Source organism: Nerophis lumbriciformis, linkage group LG07, assembly GCF_033978685.3.
Source record: "Nerophis lumbriciformis linkage group LG07, RoL_Nlum_v2.1, whole genome shotgun sequence".
Classification (NCBI taxonomy): Eukaryota; Metazoa; Chordata; class Actinopteri; order Syngnathiformes; family Syngnathidae; genus Nerophis; species Nerophis lumbriciformis.
In genome coordinates this window covers 18,010,204-18,031,604 of record NC_084554.2, presented here as the reverse complement: position 1 = coordinate 18,031,604, position 21,401 = coordinate 18,010,204, and the positions used below count along the sequence as shown (strand labels likewise).

Genomic DNA, 21,401 nt, shown 5'->3' with positions numbered 1-21,401 from the left:
GTCTCACGCGCTTTAAAAAAATATATATTACTATTTTTTTTTTTTACCGTGGACCTTTTATTCATATTTCTGGCACCTACATTATTGTTTGTCTTGCTATCAGTTTAACCTTTTTTTAATGCCAGTAACAATAAAAAACATTAAAACATAACAACACAAATGTTTTTGACAGCATTTGCCAGTTTGTCACCCGGCTGCAGTTTGTAAGTACTTTGACTACCTGCCTGTGAATATGCTCATTTAAAGGGAAAGAGGGATAGGCTCCAGCACCTCCCGTGACCCCGGGAGGGACAAGCGGTAGAAAATGGATGGATGGATGGAGCAGGATCCTACGCATTTATCCTCTCAGAGAGACACATCCCTCAACAAGAAATGTTTCACTCTTAGGATCCTGGTCTTCACTTCAAAGTCCTCATGTTGGGTGAGACCTCTTACATTGCAGCCAAAACTGTTCAAGAACCTTGCATTTTCTTTAAAAAAAAGTCTCATAATATAACATAGCTTTATGTTGTTGTTCACTGTTATAAAGTAGCACATTATAACTGAAATATCCATCAGCCATTTTTTCTACCGCTTGTCCCTCTAACTGAAACATTCATTGATCATTTCCAAACGAAGATGATTATAAGCGTTTCTCATGCTTGGAAATCCTGACCTCTAGTGGCGGTTGGTGAACATTACAAATAACATATAAAAAATGTCCAAGTGACTGTCCCATGCAACATATTTGTTAAATTAGAAACACAAATCACAACACATAAAACAGATTTCTGATTTTTTTTTTTAAATTTAGAATACAACTAATACATTTCAAATATGTTTACTGTTACATGTTTGTAAATATTTAAAGGTGAATGGGAATAGGCTGAATGGCAACTCTAAAATTGGCGCTTGTGTGATTGGTAGTCTGTCTATCTGTGTTGGCCCTGCAATTTCTTAGCACTAGCAGAAGTGAGTGAACCAGTAAAGAATACATGCAAGAAATCGATTGTGAAATATCGATTGTGAAATATCGATATGGCCGACACCAGATATTTCTGCTCTAATATTGATTGTCGAATCAAAATATCGATGCTTTTGATACTTTAGTTATTTGAGATAATGTGTATCATTAACAGGAACACAATGTAAAAAAGTGTCAATGTTAAATGCTTTTGTTTACATGTTTATGCAACTGATTTGTGACTTACTTTTTATTCTAATAGTAGGTATTATTCATTTCTTTAATGATTTCATTATGTTACTTATTTAATTTTTTTAATGGTGTAAATACACAATTTTTGTAGCCTTTGTATAATTTTGTTCTCTGTTTTTTTCTGTTGTATTAGCTTGGCTATATTTGTATTAATTCCATTACCTCAATATACATCAGTTTGAAATAAATAAATGTAAAATAAACAATAATACAAATAATAGTAAATTATATATGATACATATAAATAAATACCAACAATAAATACTATATAATAAACAATATATTATGAATAATAATAATAATAAATAAATAACTGTATTATAGTGTTGTCTCAATACCAATATTTTGGTACCGGTACCAAAATTAGTTCAATACTTTTCTAAATAAAGGGCACCACAAAAAATTGCATTATTGGCTTTATTGTAACAAGAAAATCTTACGGTACATCAAACATAAGTTTCTTATTGCAAGTTTGTCCTTAAATAAAATAGTGAACATACAAGACAACTTGTTTTTTATTAGTAAGTAAGCAAACAAAGGCTCCTAATTTTGGCGGACCAGTACTTTTCAGAGGCGGTATAGTACCGAAAATGATTCTGTCATGTCTGTGTGATCATGTTTTGTTTAAGTTATGTTCTGCTTGGTTTTGGACTCTTTTTAGTTCCTGCTTTTCACTCCCTTGTCTTGTTTCCATGGTTACCCATTAGTTTCACCTGTTCCACGTTTGGACTCATTGTGCACTCTTGTTTGTCACCATAGCAACCCATTAGTTTTCACCTGCCCTCACGACTCACGCACCTGTCTTTAATCATGTCACTATTATTTAAACCCATTGTTGCCAGGAAGTCTCCCTGACGACATCACACTTTATGATCACTCTTCTTCATGCCATGTTCACAGTTCCATGCCAAGTAAGTTTTTGTTTCTTGTTCATAGTCTTTTGCCTTTGTGCAAGTCTTTTGTTTTCATTAGCCAAGTTTTTTTACCTCCGCCCTTGTGTGCGCCTTTTGTTTGTTCTTTTTTGATAGTGTTTAATAAATCATGTACTCACATTCCCGTCTCGCCCGAGCCAACTTTCCGTTGCCTTCCGGAAAAACAAAACCCAAGGACCAAGTCTTGACAGATTCATTAGTATCGTGGTACTATACTAATACCGGTATACCGTACAACCCTACTGTATTATTTATGCTATGTTATTATCTGAAATGCACAACTTAAACATTTTTTTTGCAGACACATTAGGTACATTTGCACTAAGTATCGGTACAGGATCGGTATCGCCAATACCAGCCTGAATTTTACTCGGTATTGGATCGGAAAGAAAATCAGTGGTATCACACATCACTAGTAATTTAATATGTCTCAATAAGAAAATACAGCAATTCACCAAATTTGATATGTATTAGTAAAAGTAACTTATGTCTTATATGTATCAAAGAGTATTTTTTTTTCTCTCTCATTATGTCGTGGCGATCGATAAACATGTACTAAGCTGTTGCGTTCGGGTTGCATGTCTGCGATGGTTGCAGGTAAGAATCTTTTAATCCTCAGACTCAAGGCAAAAATACAACAAAACAGGTTGAGCCACGTTGGACATTTTTCCAGTGAGGGTTGGACTCCGCCAAGGCTGCCCTTTGTCACCGATTCTGTTCATAACTTTTATGGACAGAATTTCTAGGCGCAGTCAAGGCGTTGAGGGGATCCGGTTTGGTGGCTGCAGGATTAGGTCTCTGCTTTTTTCAGATGATGTGGTCCTGATGGCTTCATCTGACCAGGATCTTCAGCTCTCGCTGGATCGGTTCGCAGCCGAGTGTGAAGCGACTTGGATGAGAATCAGCACCTCCAAGTCCGAGTCCATGGTTCTAGCCCGAAAAAGGGTGGAGTGCCATCTTCGGGTTGGGGAGGAGACCCTGCCCCAAGTGGAGGAGTTCAAGTACCTCGGAGTCTTGTTCATGAGTGAGGGAAGAGTGGATCGTGAGAATGCGGACGCTGTATCGATTGGTTGTGGTGAAGAAGGAGCTGAGCCGGAAGGCAAAGCTCTCAATTTACCGGTCGATCTACGTTCCCATCCTCACCTACGGTCATGAGCTTTGGGTTATGACCGAAAGGACAAGATCACGGGTACAAGCGGCCGAAATGAGTTTCCTCCGCCGGGTGGCAGGGCTCTCCCTTAGAGATAGGGTGAGAAGCTCGTCCGCGGGGAGCTCAAAGTAAAGCCGCTGCTCCTCCACATCGAGAGGAGCCAGATGAGGTGGTTCGGGCATCTGGTCAGGATGCCACCCGACCGGTAGGAGGCCACGGGGAAGACCCAGGACACGTTGGGAAGACTATGTCTCCCGGCTGGCCTGGGAACGCCTCTGGATCCCCCGGGAGGAGCTGGACGAAGTGGCTGGGAAGAGGGAAGTCTGGGCTTCCCTGCTTAGGCTGCTGCCCCCGCGACCCGACCTTTGATAAGCGGAAGAAGATGGATGGATGGATGGAGGTTGAGCCATTGGGAAGCGCATGGAAAATAAACAAGGCGTGTGTCGTAGTGTAAAGCTAGCCTGGAAACATAACTGTAGCTTAAGGCTCAAGAGAACGTAACTGGATGAACAAAAATACCGCGCCGAGTGAATGGCGAGACGGGTATTAAATAGGTGTGTGATTAATGACGGCAGCAGGTGGAGACAGTAATCAACAAACAGGAAACCGGTGTGTGAGCTGAAGCTCTCCTCGCAACAAGAACATAAACAAAGGTAGGCAAGGAGCGCTAGACACAGAACTAAACACAAAACCTAGAAGAACAGGTCATGACATAAGCGGGACTTCTGTTTCCGGGTTAAGCGTAAACAATGACAACATGGAGGTAAATTTTGGGTCTATATTCACTGCGACAACCAAGTTGACAAACTTGGCAGAACAACTTTTTGATGCACTCCATCTTCATCTACTGCCTCATCAATAACACATCTCCACGTTGGTGAGACTTTGACGCGAGCAATGTCAAGAGACGAGATGCGAGACGTACCAGTACGCCACTTAAAGCTAACAAGACTGCTAGCAGCTATCATCAGCTGTCTGTGCAGTGCTACGTGGAGATGAACTGTTGATGCATTTCATATTCAACATAGTCAGCTCTACATGCCATTAGTATGCCTTTGACGTGACCGATGTGGAATGATAAGCGGGAAAATGCTAACAACACAAAATGCTAACAACACAGCTAATTCTTCTTCTTTTCGTGTCTTTGAAGCATTTGGTTATATGATAGTTTCCCATTTCTTTACACAGTCTTTTGCATTGTCATTGAACTCTGCGAGATCTTTTAAGCTGCACTGGTTGGGTAGCAGAGGACAGACAAGGCAGTGCTGGATCGTGTGGTCCTCTTCTCCGCATTCGCAGGTGGTTGGGCCGGTTTTGTAGCCCCATCTGGCCATAGCAGCTTTTGATCGCCCTGTTCTTGTTCTCAGGCGGTTTAGTGTCTTCCACTGGACCCATGGTGTTTCTGACCCGGGGGGCAGGTCTTCAGAAGGGGGGATTCCCATGTCAGTAGGAGGGGGATCTTTCTCTAATTTTTGTGTCCATAGCTGGAGTCTGGTTTCTTCCCGAGATGTTGTTAGGGGCTGGACATTGCTGAGGAAGCTTCTCCTTGACTTCAGACGTTGGGCTGAGGGTTCACGTCCATAGAGGAGGTGGCGTTCATCACTGGTAGATTTTGTGAACTCTACTCGGCTGGCAACTTCCCGTCTCATGTCTGCAGGGGCAATGCCAGCGAGGAGATGTAGGTTGTTCAGGTTGGTAGGCTTCAAGCAACCAGTGATCAAGCGGCAGGTGTTGTTCAGTGCTGGGTCGAGTTTCTTGGCATGGTTTGATCTCTCCCAGACAGGACATGCATACTGCGCCGAGGAATAGCTAATGGTCTTAGCTCTGATTGTCAAGTTTTTACAGAACAATTTACACCAGTGGTTTTAGCACATGGAAGCAAAGTTCTACTGTACAGGGGTGTCAAAACCTTTTGACTGTAGGGCCGCAGTGGGCTAAAAAATTTTTGTCAGAGGACCGAAAGCCAACTGCATGTAAAGTAAAAATCCATCAATCAAAGTTTACTTATATAGCCCTTAATCATAAATGTCTCAAAGGGCTGCACAGGCCACAACGACATCCTCGGCTCAGATACCACATCAGGGCAAGAAACCCAAGGGGAACAACGAGAAACCCTAGAAGGGACCGCAGATGTGGGGACCTCCCCTTAGGGTGACCGGTGCAATTATTTTGACTCAGGGGGCCAAATTTAGAGAAAAAAATGTGTCTGGGGGCCGGTATATCTGATTTTTAGGAACCTTACAATAATGTCTGATTGAATGCTAAAAACGTTATGACAGCAAAAACCGAATGGAATTTAAAATTGTTTTTTACTGAATGAAACACCCAGAATGTACATGAAAATAAAGAATGTGGGATTTACAATATTAACTATGAATGATAAAACACTGAATATTGACATCATATACACGTCACACCTCCTCTCGATCGACATATTTTACAATCAAGCAAAACGCAACAAAAATGCAACAAACAGCAAAATATGAACGCAAAGGGTAAAAAAACCCCCACCTACAATCTGATACATCTGATATATCACTAAGCTTTAGAACTTTGTTGTAAAAATCTACTTCCGCGTCTGTCCCTGACACCCGCATTTTAGGCTAGCAGCTCTGGAAACACTCTGTGGAAACGCTCCCCACCCACACTGCTTGGTGCCTCGTCTGAGCTGCTGTGACTTAGATTACCATAGTAACTAACTAGATTACGATAGAAACTAGTATATCATGCAAAAGTGCAGATTCCAACCATTGAAATACTTTGTATAGTTCAAGACTTACGGTCATTTGAAAATGATAAATGATAAATGGGTTGTACTTGTATAGCGCTTTTCTACCTTCAAGGTACTCAAAGCGCTTTGACACTACTTCCACATTTACCCATTCACACACACATTCACACACTGATGGAGGGAGCTGCCATGCAAGGCGCTACCAGCACCCATCAGGAGCAAGGGTGAAGTGTCTTGCTCAGGACACAACGGACATGACGAGGTTGGTACTAGGTGGGGATTGAACCAGGGACCCTCGGGTCGCGCACGGCCACTCTTCCACTGCGCCACGCCGTCCCTGCACATCATAATGCATAACGCCTCAATCATTGGTATGTTTTCATCTACAAAACCATTCTGGGTATCACTCCATCTTATCTGTCTTGTCTTTTAACAAAGAAACAAGGAAGTCACAATCTTCGTTCAATGAATGTTCTGCAATTTGTCGTCCCCAAAGTAAGAACTGAACTGGGCAAGAAAGCATTTAGGTTTTCAGCACCGAAGGCTTGGAATAACCTACAATCGAATATTAAACTTCAAACCCTAGTTACGTTGAATGAGTTTAAAGCTTCTGTGAAAGGACTGCAGTCTACCTTGTCTGTATGCACATGTGTCATGTGAGCAAGTTTTAATGTTGTAAATGTGATGTTTTATGTATTTGTTTACTGTTTTTAATGTAACCTTGCTGCTGCCCTCTTGGCCAGGTCTCCCTTGGAAAATAGATCTATGATCTCAATGGGATTTTACCTGGTTAAATAAAGGCTAATAATAATAATGGCAGCTACAGTTTTCATCGTAAAGATCTAAAAAAATGATTTGGGAATGTCCGGCGGGCCAGATTGAAAAGCTTAATGGAATTTGCCCAGATCTGCCTTAGGGTGACCGGTGCAATGGATGCCGAGTGGATACGGTTAATAACGTGAGAGTCCAGTCCATAGTGGGGCCAGCAGGGGGTCCTATTGCATTTAGACAAGTCTGCGCGCCGAGACGTCACCGACTGATGCACAGAGGAGTAGTCCATCCCCGGTTCCAACTTGGAACAGCTAACGCGTCCTCAGTGGAAGCTGATCCGTGGTTACCTGATAACCTCTCCACGCAGGAGAGGGGGGCAGAGCACATAAGAGAGAGGGCAGATCAACTGGTCTAAAAGGGGTCTATTTAAAGACTAGAGTATACAAATGAGTTTTAAGATGGGACTTAAGTGCTTCTACTGAGGTAGCATCTCTAACTGTTCTAGAGTAATGGCGCCCGATTAGAAAACACTCTATACCCCGCAAACCTTTTTTTTTAGGATCTGGGAATCACTAATAAGCCAAAGTTCTTTGACCGCAGATTTCTGGCCGGGACATATGCCATACTTGCCAACCCTCCCGATTTTCCCGGGAGACTCCCGAATTTCAGTGCCCCTCCCGAAAATCTCCCGGGGCAACCATTCTCCCGAATTTCTCTCGATTTCCACCCGGACAACAATATTGGGGGAGTGCCTTAAAGGCACTGACTTTAGCGTCCTCTCTCACCTGAAAAGGAGACTATTATATATGTCTCCGTTATTCATATGTTTATCTATAACCCATAAAGTATAGGCAGGCACGGAGCTATTTCTCAGCGTGTGTTTATTCCAGCCGGCACGTTAATACACTGACACACAACATCCGGATTCCCATCATGCATTGCTTCAAAACTACGGCAAGTAGTAATGTCCAAAAACATGACAGAGACAAAGCAGAAGAACGAAGAAGAGACATGGTGACAACGAGTAAGAAGAAGAAGTACGCTTGCAAGTTCCAAAATGATTGGAAAAAATAATTTCAGTTCATCCAGGACAGCTCGAAGGGGAAGGGGTATGCTGCCTGCACATTTTGTAGATCAGACTTCTCCATTGAACACGGTGGCCGAACGGATATACTCATTCATGAACGGATTCTTTATATATAAATATAAATAACCCCCCCGCCCCCCATCTCCCGAATTCGGAGGTCTCAAGGTTGGCAAGTATGACATATGGTACAATACGATCGGCAAGATAGGATGGAGCTAGACCATTTAGTAAACCTTAAAGTCGCATCTTAAGTGCACAGGAAGCCAGTGCAGGTGAGCCAGTATAGGCGTAATATGATCAAACTTTCTTGTTCGTGTCAAAAGCCTGGCAGCCGCATTTTGTACCAACTGTAATCTTTTAGCACAGGGGTTAGTGCGTGTGCCTCACAATACGAAGGTCCTGGGTTAAATCCCCGGGCTCGGGGTCTTTCTGTGTGGAGTTTGCATGTTATCCCCGAGACTGCGTGGGTTCCCTCCGGGTACTCCGGCTTACTCCCACCTCCAAAAACATTCACCTGGGGATAGGTTGATTGGCAACACTAAGTGGTCCCTTGTGTGTGAATTTGAGTGTGAATGTTGTCTGTCTATCTATGTTGGCCCTGTGATGAGGTGGCGACTTGTCCAGGATGTACCCCACCTTCCCTTTGAGTGCAGCTGGGATAGGCTCCAGCAACTCCCGTGACCCAGAGAGGGACAAGCAAGAGAAAATGGATGTATGTAATCTTTTAATGCTAGACATAGGGAGACCCGAAAATAATACGTTACAGTAATGGAGACGAGACATAACGAACGCATGAATAATGATCTCAGCGTCGCTGGTGGACAAAATGGAACGCATTTTAGCGATATTACAGAGATGAAAGAAGGCCGTTTTAGTAACAATCCTAATGTGACTCAAACGAGAGAGTTGGGTCGAGGATAATACTGAGATTTTTTACTGAGTCGCTTTGTACAATTGTTTGTTGTCTAATGGTGGTTTTATTAAATAGATGTCGGTGTCTGGCAGGACCGATAATCAGCATTTCCGTTTTCTTAGTGTTAAGATGCAAAAAGTTGCTGGACATCCATTGTTTAATTTCATTCAGACACACCTCCAGCTGACTACAATCCGGCGTGTTGGTCATCTTTAGGAGCATGTAGAGTTGGCTGTCATCAGCATAATGTCATATCTGTGTTGATCATGTTTTTGTTTGGCCATGTGCTGTTTGTTTTTTGGACGCTTTGTAGTTCCTGGTTGTTCACTCCCTTGTTTTGTTTCCATGGTTACCCATTAGTTTCACCTGTTCCACGTTTGGACTCACACACCTGTCACCAATCATGTCACTGTTATTTAAGCCTGTCTTTTTCTGTTGGTCGGCCTGGCGACATTATCTGCTGTTACCCTTGTCAATCATGCGTTGATTCCATGCCATTGTTCCATGATCGTTTCTATGCTTGTTCCAAGTAAGTTTTTGTTTATTCATGTCACGTTTAGCAGTTCTTTTGTTTCATGTCCTTAGTCTACGTTAAGTGTAAGTTTTTGTTTCATAGTCAAGTTTGTACCTCCGCCTTGTGCGCGCCTTTAGTTTGTTCTTTTTGTTATAGTAAAAATAAATATGGCCTTACCTTCACGCCATGTCCGCTCCAACTTTTATTGCATCTCGGTAAAACAAACCCGCCATAGTCCACGTACTGACCATAACAGTGAATGCTAACACCGTATTTGCATATGATGTCACCTAGCGGCAGCATGTAGATGCTGAAGAGTGCAGGGCCAAGAACCGAACCCTGTGGAACTCCGCACTTTACCTTAACATACTCCGAGGTCACATTGTTATGGGAGACGCACTGCATCATGTCAGTAAGATAGGAGTTAAACCAAGACAGGGCTAAGTCTATCATGCCAATATGGGTTTTGATACACGCTAATAGAAAGTTATGATCGACGGTATAGCAGCAACACTAGCGCCAATTTAGTGTGTAATATCAATAAATAAGCATCCATCCATCCATCCATCCATTTTCTACCGCTTATTCCCTTCGGGGGCGCTGGGGCCTATCTCAGCTACAATCGGGCGGAAGGCGGGGTACACCCTGGACAAGTCGCCACCTCATCACAGGGCCAACACAGATAGACAGACAACATTCACACTCACATTCACACACTAGGGCGAATTTAGTGTTGCCAATCAACCTATCCCCAGGTGCATGTCTTTGGAGGTGGGAGGAAGCCGGAGTACCCGGAGGGAACCCACGCAGTCACGGGGAGAACATGCAAACTCCACACAGAAAGATCCAGAGCCTGGGATTGAACCCAGGACTACTCAGGACCTTTGTATTGTGAGGCAGACGCACTAGCATTTAAATCAAATTTGAAATCGAAATCACTACAGTTGTTTTTTAACATTATTTATTTCAACTTCTGTCTCAAAGTGATCTGTTATCACATTATCACAACTGTTTTTACACGTAACCAAGCTAACCATTTTTGGTCCCAGAACATTGTAATTAATTACTTTTTGTGCAATTAACGTCACCCAAAGGGTGCATACGGGTTGCTTTTTGGTTTCATATTGGTGCAAACAGCAAGCATTTTTTGGGTTACAGATTACGGTCTCTGAATGTTACCGAACGGTCTCGGTGGCAATGCTTTAAGTCTGCATATTAATTTCATACCAAATTGAAGAGGAAAGTTTGCCAAACTTGCATTGGTAAAGTCATTTTTTCGAGGGTAATCGCCAATACTTGTTATATGGATGCGTGCGCGCACACCAGTGACGTGCGGTGAGGTTCATGGCTGGTGAAGCACTGACTTCATCACAGTCAGATTTACAAACATATGAACCCTAAAGAGTATCTTATTCACCATTTGATTGGCAGCAGTTAACGGGTTATGTTTAAAAGCTCATACCAGCGTTCTTCCCTGCTTGGCACTCAGCATCAAAGTTTGGAATTGGGGGTTAAATCACCAAAAATGATTCCCGGGCGCAGCGCCGCTGCTGCCTACTGTTCCCCTCACCTCCCAGGGGGTGATCAAGGGAATGGGTCTAAATGCAGAGGACAAATTTCACCACACCTAGTGTGTGTGACAATCATTGGTACTTTAACTTAACTTTAACTTTACACATACAAACTGTAGCACACAAAAAAGCACATTTAATAAAAAAAAACTTTATTATGGTCTTACCTTTACTTATAAATGAAGTCCATGTCCCGCTCCTTTTGAACAAATGCATCGATAAGCTGTTTATAGAAGTCTTCCTTATCTTTCTTCAGTTTTAAAAGTCTCTCTGTCTCGATGGAGATCTTCCTTTAATTATTACCTCCTGCTTCGATTGAAAGTCCAGTTGAGAAAACTGTTTTATTTTAGATATGTAATCCTGCATGTTAATAGTCCAGGCAAGAGGAAAAAATAAACGATCGCTGCTAACTGTTGCTGCTTGTTGTCACTTCTTCTGCAGCAGAGTAGTCGTAAAAATGATCGCTGGGATCACTACCGCCCTCTACCACCAGGAGGCGGGATTACTGCGAGCCTCATACAGTGCGTCTTCGCAGCAGTTTTATGATTGCTCAGCACAAGAAATACGTTACACACATACAGTTGTTGACAAAATACACTGTACATTATATACCTCAGCTAACTAAACTATGGAAATGTATAATATAATTCATATAGCAATACGGTCTCACTGCACAGCAGGCCAGCAGTTAGCCGAGTCATTGCGCAATCCATGGTGAGGCTCAACTCAGTGACGTGCCTCAACTGGCTGGTGACTCACCGCAAGTCTCTTCTCAGTATTTGAACGGCAAATGTGAAAATTCAGCGATTTTGAATTAAAATAATCTAAAACTGGTGAAGTTAAATGGAAAATAACTTTGGGATACATATAACAATTTAATTTTTTTTTTTTTCTTTTTACATTTTTTTTCTTTCCATGATGGCACGTGAGGCCCCGCCTCACCTGCCTCCCCTGACTGCACGTCACTGGCGCACACACACACACCGACACGCATACACAAATACACACATTTCGACGCTTTTTTATAGTTACTGCGATAACCAGTGACGTAACAACAATCATTTGTAGCAAAATAACACTTCAGTTTGCATTGATTAAAGCAAGCTCTTACAGACTGAACACAACACATATATTTACCTACTTCAACTTTAACAACCCTAATCCACATCAGACCGTAATGGCAATGCAATATGAAGTATAAACGATAAAACATTGAATATCAAGAGTATGTGAAAATTTTACTCCTACCCTGTTTACTTCCTTGACAACCTCCTTAAGGTTTTGTAATCAACCAGAAATATCAAGTAGCTAAAATGCGCGAAACATGGGAAAATGTGGAGAGAGTTTTTCGTATATCACCCATCATGCACTGTAATGGATTTATGCATGTGTCATTTTTAGTTATATATACATGTTTTATAATGTCCACTGTGTGTTGACTTTACTTGTTGGTTACAGTTAGTTTACACCATGAGTGGGGAAAATTGTTTAGATTGGGTCATTTAAGTTGATGCTGTGCTCTTACGAGTTGAAAATACTCTTGTGGTCCATCGAGCTCCACAAGAGGGCAGCAAAATCAGTTCGCAGGAGTAAAGATTTAAGCAAAAAAACACCGCGGGCCACCCTTCTTAGACTTAGACTTAGACTTAGACTTCCTTTTTATTGTCATTCAAATTTGAACTTTACAGTACAGATAAGAACGAAATTTTGTTACATCAGCTCATGGTAGTGCAGGATGAAAAAGCAATAAGGTGCATATATGAATAAATAAATAGGTTACTGTACAGATAGATGTATTGCACTTTTTCACATGCATCCACGTTTATGTATGTATGTTATATTGTCTTTTTTATTCCAGCGAGTTAATTAAGGCTGAAACGACGCGTCGACGTAGTCGACGTCATCGGTTACGTAAATACGTCGACGTCGTTTTTATGCTTCGACGCGTCGCATATTTACGTCACACTTCCGTCATGGCGGAGCGCAAAGCAGATGATGCGAGCGGTGCGAGCGAGGGAAAAAAAGCACGCCAAAAGTCGTCAAAAGTGTGGGAGTATTTCAATAAACGGCCTAATAATGTTGTAGCGGTGAACAGCTGTCTCGTCAGCTGAAGCGCGAGCTCGCAACCGTGGCTGTTTAGCAACCAGCCAAACCCCACTTAATAAAATTATATTTTATCTTAGAGCACATCCGCATCCCTATTCACCTAGGCAACCCCAGGAAATGTATATAATTCGGCATTATTTCGGCCAGTCGGCTTATATGATCAGAGCCGATCAGTTTACGTTCACGTGCAGGTATAACGCGGCGCGCTCCTGTCTCATCTGCTGGTGCGCGAGCCCGGTAATTAGACCGCTGTGTCAAATCAAGGAGTACAAAAGACGCCAGCGCAGAGTGGAAAAAGGTTTAGTTCATTACAGATAACCAAGAGTTGTGCCAAAAGTATGTAAGATTTAATATTTCTCTTCGTGGGTGTGGCGCTGGGGGGGGGGGGGGGTTGTGTGCATGTAGCGTGCTTAGTCTGGAGGCTAAATACACACAGTGTGTTATGTAACTGTTGTTTAGTGTTGATATTCTTTGCTTAGTTTGATAAATGTTGGAGCAGTTTGCTTCATCAGGAGGGTGAAGTCGCTCAATTTAAAGTGTTGGATTTAACTGTGTTGGTGAGGGCGTAGAAAAAGGGGCATTTTTCTACCAGTAGACAGCGTTTAAGATTGAGTGTTTCACTGCTAAATTAATAATATATTTATATTGAATATGGATTTTAAATATGTATCTAAATAGGTGGTTAATTGGTTAGGTATTTATGTATTTGCATATTGGGTTTTCTGTTGCATTTATCTATTGTGTTTCTGGTGTTAAATGTATTTTATATGTATCTTGGTGCATTTATGTTGAGACAATTTATTTAAAATCTGTTTTAACTTAAAGGGAAAAGATGTGTCCATTTTCTTGCACTTGTTTAATGGTTAAGAGTTTGATAGCCTAATTAATAGTTGTAAATTATGGGATTGATAATTGATTGATTTTTTACAGCATGTTAATCTTGTGGTGTTTTGTCCTTAAAGGTTTTTCACCTACTAAAGAAGCTAAAGGCTACTAAAGGCTACTAAAGACAGCTAATGACAGCTAAAGAAACTAAAGTCTATTAACACTGCTAAAGACTGCTAAAAAGACTAAAGAAGAAAAAAGAAGCTGTTTCTTGGTTGGAAAAACTGTTGCAAACTAAAGGAAAATAAAAGGAAAAAGTAACTACGGTCTGGTCTTTTGAGTGAAATCCAGAAGCCACATTCAGCATTGGTACATCCCTTCAAGTGTGGGATAAGCACAGCGAAAAAAGCAAAACACTTGACAGTTGTTGTATGCACACTGTGTCGAGCGGAAATGGCCTATCATAGCAGCACAACGGCTATGAAGGAACATTTGAAAAGAAAACACCCGACAGCGTTCTTGCCATCACCATCAACTAGTCAATGGTCCGCGTGAGTATACGTTGTCATCATTACACAAAATCATGAATGTGTCATTTGTATCCGCGTTGTAAATTCATAAACTAAAACACTGTTTCGCTCTGAGAGGCGCGTTTGGCGTGCCTGTTCAGTGTTTACAAAGACGCGCTCCTCTTTAACGCTAACGTTAATTAGTTGTGCAAATACCTTTTACAACATTAACAGTTACATATACTATGTACAAACCAACAATTAACTTTCACTTTAATCATACTATCATTGTTGTGTTATTAAGCAAAATAAGCAATACTTTTACTTTTGTTGAAATGTTTACACTGTTACAGAATATTTCGTTTTGCACTTTTTTGTATTGGATGTTTATCTTTATTTTTGCACATTTTAAAGCAAAATAAGCAATACTTTTACTTTAGAAATGCTTATACTATTGCAGAATATTAAGATTTGCACTGGATGTTTACTTTTATATTTGGACATTAAAAAGCAAATAAGCTACTTTTAATTTTGTTAAATGTTAAAAGTTTTAAATGTTTACATTGTTACAGAATATTTTGTCATGTTGTTGTCAATGTTGACTGAGTGGCCATACTTTTTTTTTTGTATATAAAAGTCATGCCTTTTGAAAAAACTGACCAACATTTATTTTTTCATTTTCATTTTAAATAAAAAAAATAATCGGTAAAAGGAAAAATAATCTATAGATTAATCGAAAAAAAATAATCTATAGATTAATCGATAGAAAAATAATCATTAGCTGCAGCCTTAGAGTTAATCCATTTTGGGGGGAGTTGAGGGGATAATTATGATGCGTTAAAGAGTCTTGCGGCCTTGAGGGCCAACCTACTTATGACAGTCGAGCGGGCTCTAATATTGTTACAAAAGTATTTAGAAGGATGCAGACTGTTTTCTATGCTCTAACTATGACAATATTCTATTTATTGATAAAAATCCTACTTCGTGGAATTTCGTTTCGTTTCGGTTTGTAACCTCCTAATTGAAAATGATGCTGTTACAACTTACATCAGAAGCTGAATTAAGATAATGTTTATATATATCTAATCCCTTATTATTATAATTGTGATGTATATATAGTACATCAATATTATCGCAGGAGGCTGCCATGTACAAACCCCAAAACCAGTGAAGTTGGCACGTTGTTTAATTCGTAAATAAAAACCGAATACAATGATTTGCAAATCCTTTTTAACTTATATTCAATTAAATAGACTGCAAAGACAATATATTTAACGTTCCAACCGAGAAACTTAATTTTTTTTTGCAAATAGTCATTAACTTAGAATTTAATGGCAGCAACACATTGCAAAAAAGTTGGCACCGCGGCATTTCTACCACTGTGTTACATGGCCTTTCCTTTTAACAACACTCAGTAAACGTTTGGGAACTGAGGAGACCAATCTTTGAAGATTTTCAGGTGGAATTCTTTCCCATTCTTGCTTGATGTACAGCTTAAGTTGTTCAACAGTCCGGGGGTCTCCGTTGTGGTATTTTAGGCCTCATAATGCGCCACACATTTTCAATGGGAGACAGGTCTGGACTACAGGCAGGCCAGTCTAGTACCCGCACTCTTTTACTACGAAGCCACGCTGTTGTAACACTTGGCTTGGCATTGTCTTGCTGAAATAAGCACGGGCGTCCATGATAACACTGCTTGGATGGCAACATATGTTTCTTCAAAACCTGTATGTACCTTTCAGCATTAATGGCGCCTTCACAGATGTGTAAGTTACCCATGTCTTGGGCACTAATACACCCCCATACCATTACAGATGCTGACTTTTGAACTTTGCACCTAGAGCATTTCGGATGGTTCTTTTCCTCTTTGTTCCGGAGGACACGACGTCCACAGTTTCCAAAAACAATTTGAAATGTGGACTCGTCAGACCACAGAACACTTTTCCACTTTTCATCAGTCCATCTTAGATGAGCTCGGGCCCAGCGAAGCTGGCGGAGTTTCTGGGTGTTGTTGATAAATGGCTTTCGCTTTGCATAGTAGAGTTTTAACTTGCACTTACAGATGTAACGACAAACTAGTTACTGACAGTGGCTTTCTGAAGGGTTACTGAGCCCATGTGGTGATATCCTTTACACACCGATGTCGGTTTTTGATGCAGTACCGCCTGAGAATCCAAGGTCACGGGCATTCAATGGTACGTGGAGTTTTTTCTCCAGATTCTCTGAACCCTTTGATGATATTACGGACCGTAGATGGTGAAATCCCTAAATTCCTTGCAATAGCTTGTTGAGAAATGTTGTACTTAAACTGTTTGACAATTTGCTAACGCATTTGTTCGCAAAGTGGTGACCCTCGCCCCATCCTTGTTTGTGAATGACTGAGCGTTTCATTGAAGCTGCTTTTATACCCGATCATGTCACCCACCTGTTCCCAGTTAGCCTGTGGGATGTTCCAAATAAGTGTTTGATGAGCATACCTCAACTTTGTCAGTCTTTTTTGCCACTTGTGCCAGCTTTTTTGAAACATGTTGCAGGCATCAAATTCCAAATGAGCAAAAAATAACAAAGGTTTCCCGGTCAAACGTTAAGTATCTTGTCTTTACAGTCTATTCAATTGAATATAGGTTGAAAAGGATTTGCAAATCATTGTATTCTGTTTTTATTTACCATTTACACAACGTACCAACTTCACTGGTTTTGGGGTTTGTATAACAGGATATAGATTTTTGCCCATCCTTAATAGTTCTATTTGTCATACTTTTGAGATGCAGTTTGATATGAAATCATGTAAAAAGCAGAAAAACACTAATGTTTGGTGTCGTTTGTGCAGCGCAGGACTGAGGCTTTCATGCTGTGGTGAGGTTTGATGCCACAAAGTTTGACACTCCTACATTCAAGCAGAGGCAGGACTGTCACTAACTTCACACTCCTCACTTTCTCCTCACAGTCACCATTGACGGCTTGAAGCTGCAACACAACATTGTCATCACTGCAGAAGGTAGGACAGATGATTTACTTCCTCTCGCAACTGTCTGAGGTCCCCTCATTATTTCATTATTTTCATGATGATAATAATAAGTGGTTTTAGTTACGTGGGAACAGCGGTAAGACATTATAGTTATTGTTACTGTACGACACACCTACGCTTGTTTGATTATCCGTACAAAACTGTTTTTATGACCAAGTAACGACGGGAAAGAAAGCTAAAAATAGCGCGTACATGAACCCCTGTGATTATAGGTCAGCGAGGTTCTCTGCTTTCGGGTAAAAGCGGCGCTTCAATTTGTTCCTTTCAAAGACACGATGTTTGTATGTCTAAAATTGCACCTCTGTTCACCCGTCATAATTAGTGTGTGTGTGAAACTGCACCATCATTACAGTGATGGTGCAGTGTTGCTTGCTTTGTGGGGACATTGTCGTCGTGAAGATTACACTTGTCCAAAATACTTTGTATGAGTATTGCAATCTGCTTTAATAGTCACATTACACACATTGCATATTTTCAATGATTCAGGTTAAATTGTATTTATTTATCTAAATAGCATAAATAATGTAAATACACCATAAACACGATTCGGCAAGTATTTAAAGTTTAGGAGCAAGGGTTGGTAAACCTTTTGACCTATAGTTACACTAAAGTGATTATTTTTACTCTTGATTTTAAATGTATTCAATAATTATATCTAAAACTCCTGGAATCATGTGTTAATCACAAATATTATTCAAGGATTTAAGGAACTTTATTGCACATGTGAGATAGCATGAAATTTAGTACCCTAGGTCCTAGATTTAGCCCACAACATGTACATAATTATTTATGGTAATTTAAACCAAATATGAAATGAATATATATATACAAACCCCGTTTCCATATGAGTTGGGAAATTGTGTTAGATGTAAATATAAACGGAATACAATGATTTGCAAATAATGTTCAACCCATATTCAGTTGACATATTTGATGTTCAATCTGATAAACATTTTTTTTTCCCAAATAATCATTAACTTTAGAATTTGATGCCAGCAACACGTGACAAAGAATTTGGGAAAGGTGGCAATAAATACTGATAAAGTTGAGGAATGCTCATCAAACACTTATTTGGAACATGCCACAGGTGAACAGGCAAATTGGGAACAGGTGGGTGCCATGATTGGGTATAAAAGTAGATTCCATGAAATGCTCAGTCATTCACAAACAAGGATGGGGCGAGGGTCACCACTTTGTCAACAAATGCGTGAGCAAATTGTTGAACAGTTTAAGAAAAACCTTTCTCAACCAGCTATTGCAAGGAATTTAGGGATTTCACCATCTACGGTCCGTAATATCATCAAAAGGTTCAGTGAATCTGGAGAAATCACTGCACTTAAGCAGCTAAGCCCATGACCTTCGATCCCTCAGGCTGTACTGCATCAACAAGCGACATCAGTGTGTAAAGGATATCACCAATGGGCTCAGGAGCACTTCAGAAACCCACTGTCAGTAACTACAGTTGGTTGCTACATCTGTAAGTGCAAGTTAAAACTCTCCTATGCAAGGCGAAAACCGATTATCAACAACACCCAGAAACGCCGTCGGCTTCGCTGGGCCTGAGCTCATCTAAGATGGACTGATACAAAGTGGAAAAGTGTTCTGTGGTCTGACGAGTCCACATTTCAAATTGTTTTTGGAAACTGTGGATGTTGTGTCCTCCGGACTAAAGAAGAAAAGAGCCATCCGGATTGTTATAGGCGCAAAGTTTAAAAGCCAGCATCTGTGATGGTATGGGGGTGCGTGGCGCAGTGGAAGAGTGGCCGTGCGCGACCCGAGGGTCCCTGGTTCAATCCCCACCTAGTACCAACCTCGTCATGTCCGTTGTGTCCTGAGCAAGACACTTCACCCTTGCTCCTGATGGCTGCTGGTTAGCGCCTTGCATGGCAGCTCCCGCCATCAGTGTGTGAATGTGTGTGTGAATGGGTAAATGTGGAAGTAGTGTCAAAGCGCTTTGAGTACCTTGAAGGTAGAAAAGCGCTATACAAGTACAACCCATTTATCATTATAATTTATCATTTATTAGTGCCCAAGACATGGGTAACTTACACATCTGTGAAGGCGCCATTAATGCTGAAAGGTACATACAGGTTTTGGAGCAACATATGTTGCCATAAAAGCAACGTTACCATGGACGCCCCTGCTTATTTCAGCAAGACAATGCCAAGCCACGTGTTACATCAACGTGGCTTCATAGTAAAAGAGTGCGGGTACTAGACTGGCCTGCCTGTAGTCCAGACCTGTCTCCCATTGAAAATGTGTGGCGCATTATGAAGCCTAAAATACCACAACGGAGACCCCCGGACTGTTGAACAACTTAAGCTGTACATCAAGCAAGAATGGGAAAGAATTCCACCTGAGAAGCTTAAAAAATGTGTCTCCTCAGTTCCCAAACGTTTACTGAGTGTTGTTAAAAGGAAAGGTCATGTAACACAGTGGTGAACATGCCCTTTCCCAACTACTTTGGCACATGTTGCAGCCATGAAATTCTAAGTTAATTATTATTTGCAAAAAAAAAAAAAGGTTTATGAGTTTGAACATCAAATATCTTGTCTTTGTAGTGCATTCAATTGAATATGGGTTGAAAAGGATTTGCAAATCATTGTATTCCGTTTATATTTACATCTAACACAATTTTCCAACTCATATGGAAACGGGGTTTGTACTATAGCTTACTAGGGATTTGGGTTGTACGGTATACTGGTATTAGTATAGTACCGCGATACTAATGAATCATATTCGGTACAATACCGCCTCTAAAAAGTACCAGTCCACCACCTCCCGCACCCCAGTTGTCGTCACGTCGTGTCATTGCTGGTTTACGAGCAGACGAGCATGTTCGGCAGCGCACAATCACAGAGTACTTACAAGCAGACACAGTGTGTAGACAGAAAAGGGAGAATGGACACATTTTGGCTTAAACACTAACGATTAAGGTGAAGTTATAACATTGAAACGCCCTCTGGAAGAGGTGCTTTAAGACATGGCTAGCTAGCTAGCGGCTAAAGTCCAGCCCCAGTCTGCAGTGTTTTAGCTACTTCTAAATCACTAATCCTCGCCTCCCTTGCGACAAATACAGTAAGTTTCTTACAAGTATCATCCCTGCAGGACGAGGAATAGCTAAACATGCTTTATTACACACTGTCGCTCACCGGCGTCACAATGTAAACAAATGCCATGGGTGGATCTACATCTAACATCCACTGTAATGATACCAAGCACAGTAGCGTATCTAGTCGATACTACTATGATTACATCGATTTTTTTTAGCATCACAAAATCTTCTTTCATGAGGACTTTGAATATGACCAATGTATGATACTGTAACGACTTGGTATCGGATTGATACCTAAATTTGTGGTATCATTCAAAACTAATGTAAAGCATCCAAACAACAGAAGAATAAGTGATTATTACATTTAAAAGAAGTGTAGCTAGAACATGTTAAAAGAGAAAGTAAGCAGATATTAACAGTAAATGAACAATAAGATTAATAATTCATTTTCTACCACTTGTCCTTAATAATTTTGACAAATAGAATGGAAAATTACACAATATGTTACTGCATATGTCAGCAGCTAAATTAGGATCCTTTGTTTGCTTACTTACTACTAAAAGACAAGTTGTCGTGTATGTTCACTATTTTATTTATAGACAAACTTGCAATAAGAAACATATGTTTAATGTACCCTAAGATTTTTTGTTCATATAAAGCCAATAATGCAATTTTTTGTGGTCGCATTTATTTAGAAAAGTATCGAAAATATTTTGGTATAAAATAAAGTATTGGTATTGGGACAACACTACGAGGGATTGATTATACAGACAATAGAATAAATCAGAAAACAATGGAATATATTGTGATTCTGTAGTGCAAATAGAGTGTAAAAACCACAACCGCAAACAAAACAAAATAAAAGCCTAACCAATACATTTTGTATTATTTAACATCTAAACAGGCCGAACAAAGCTTATGTCATGCTGCAATAATATTATTAATCAAATATTCCGCAAAAGAAAAGAAAAAAATACATTTACATACAACTATTCAGTGCTAAAATAAATACTA

The 21,401-nt window shown here is 40.5% G+C and overlaps 1 protein-coding gene across 1 annotated transcript in view; it reads left to right on the top strand.

Moving 5' to 3' along the window:
• Positions 1–13,660: 13,660 nt before the first annotated feature.
• Positions 13,661–21,401, top strand: part of LOC133609133 (collagen alpha-1(XXI) chain-like) — a 92,488-nt gene continuing 84,747 nt past the window's right edge. The window contains exons 1-2 of the mRNA XM_061964638.2: positions 13,661–14,346; positions 17,135–17,302. The gene's annotated coding sequence lies outside the window, so the exon portion shown is untranslated. The remainder of the gene's footprint in view (positions 14,347–17,134; positions 17,303–21,401) is intronic.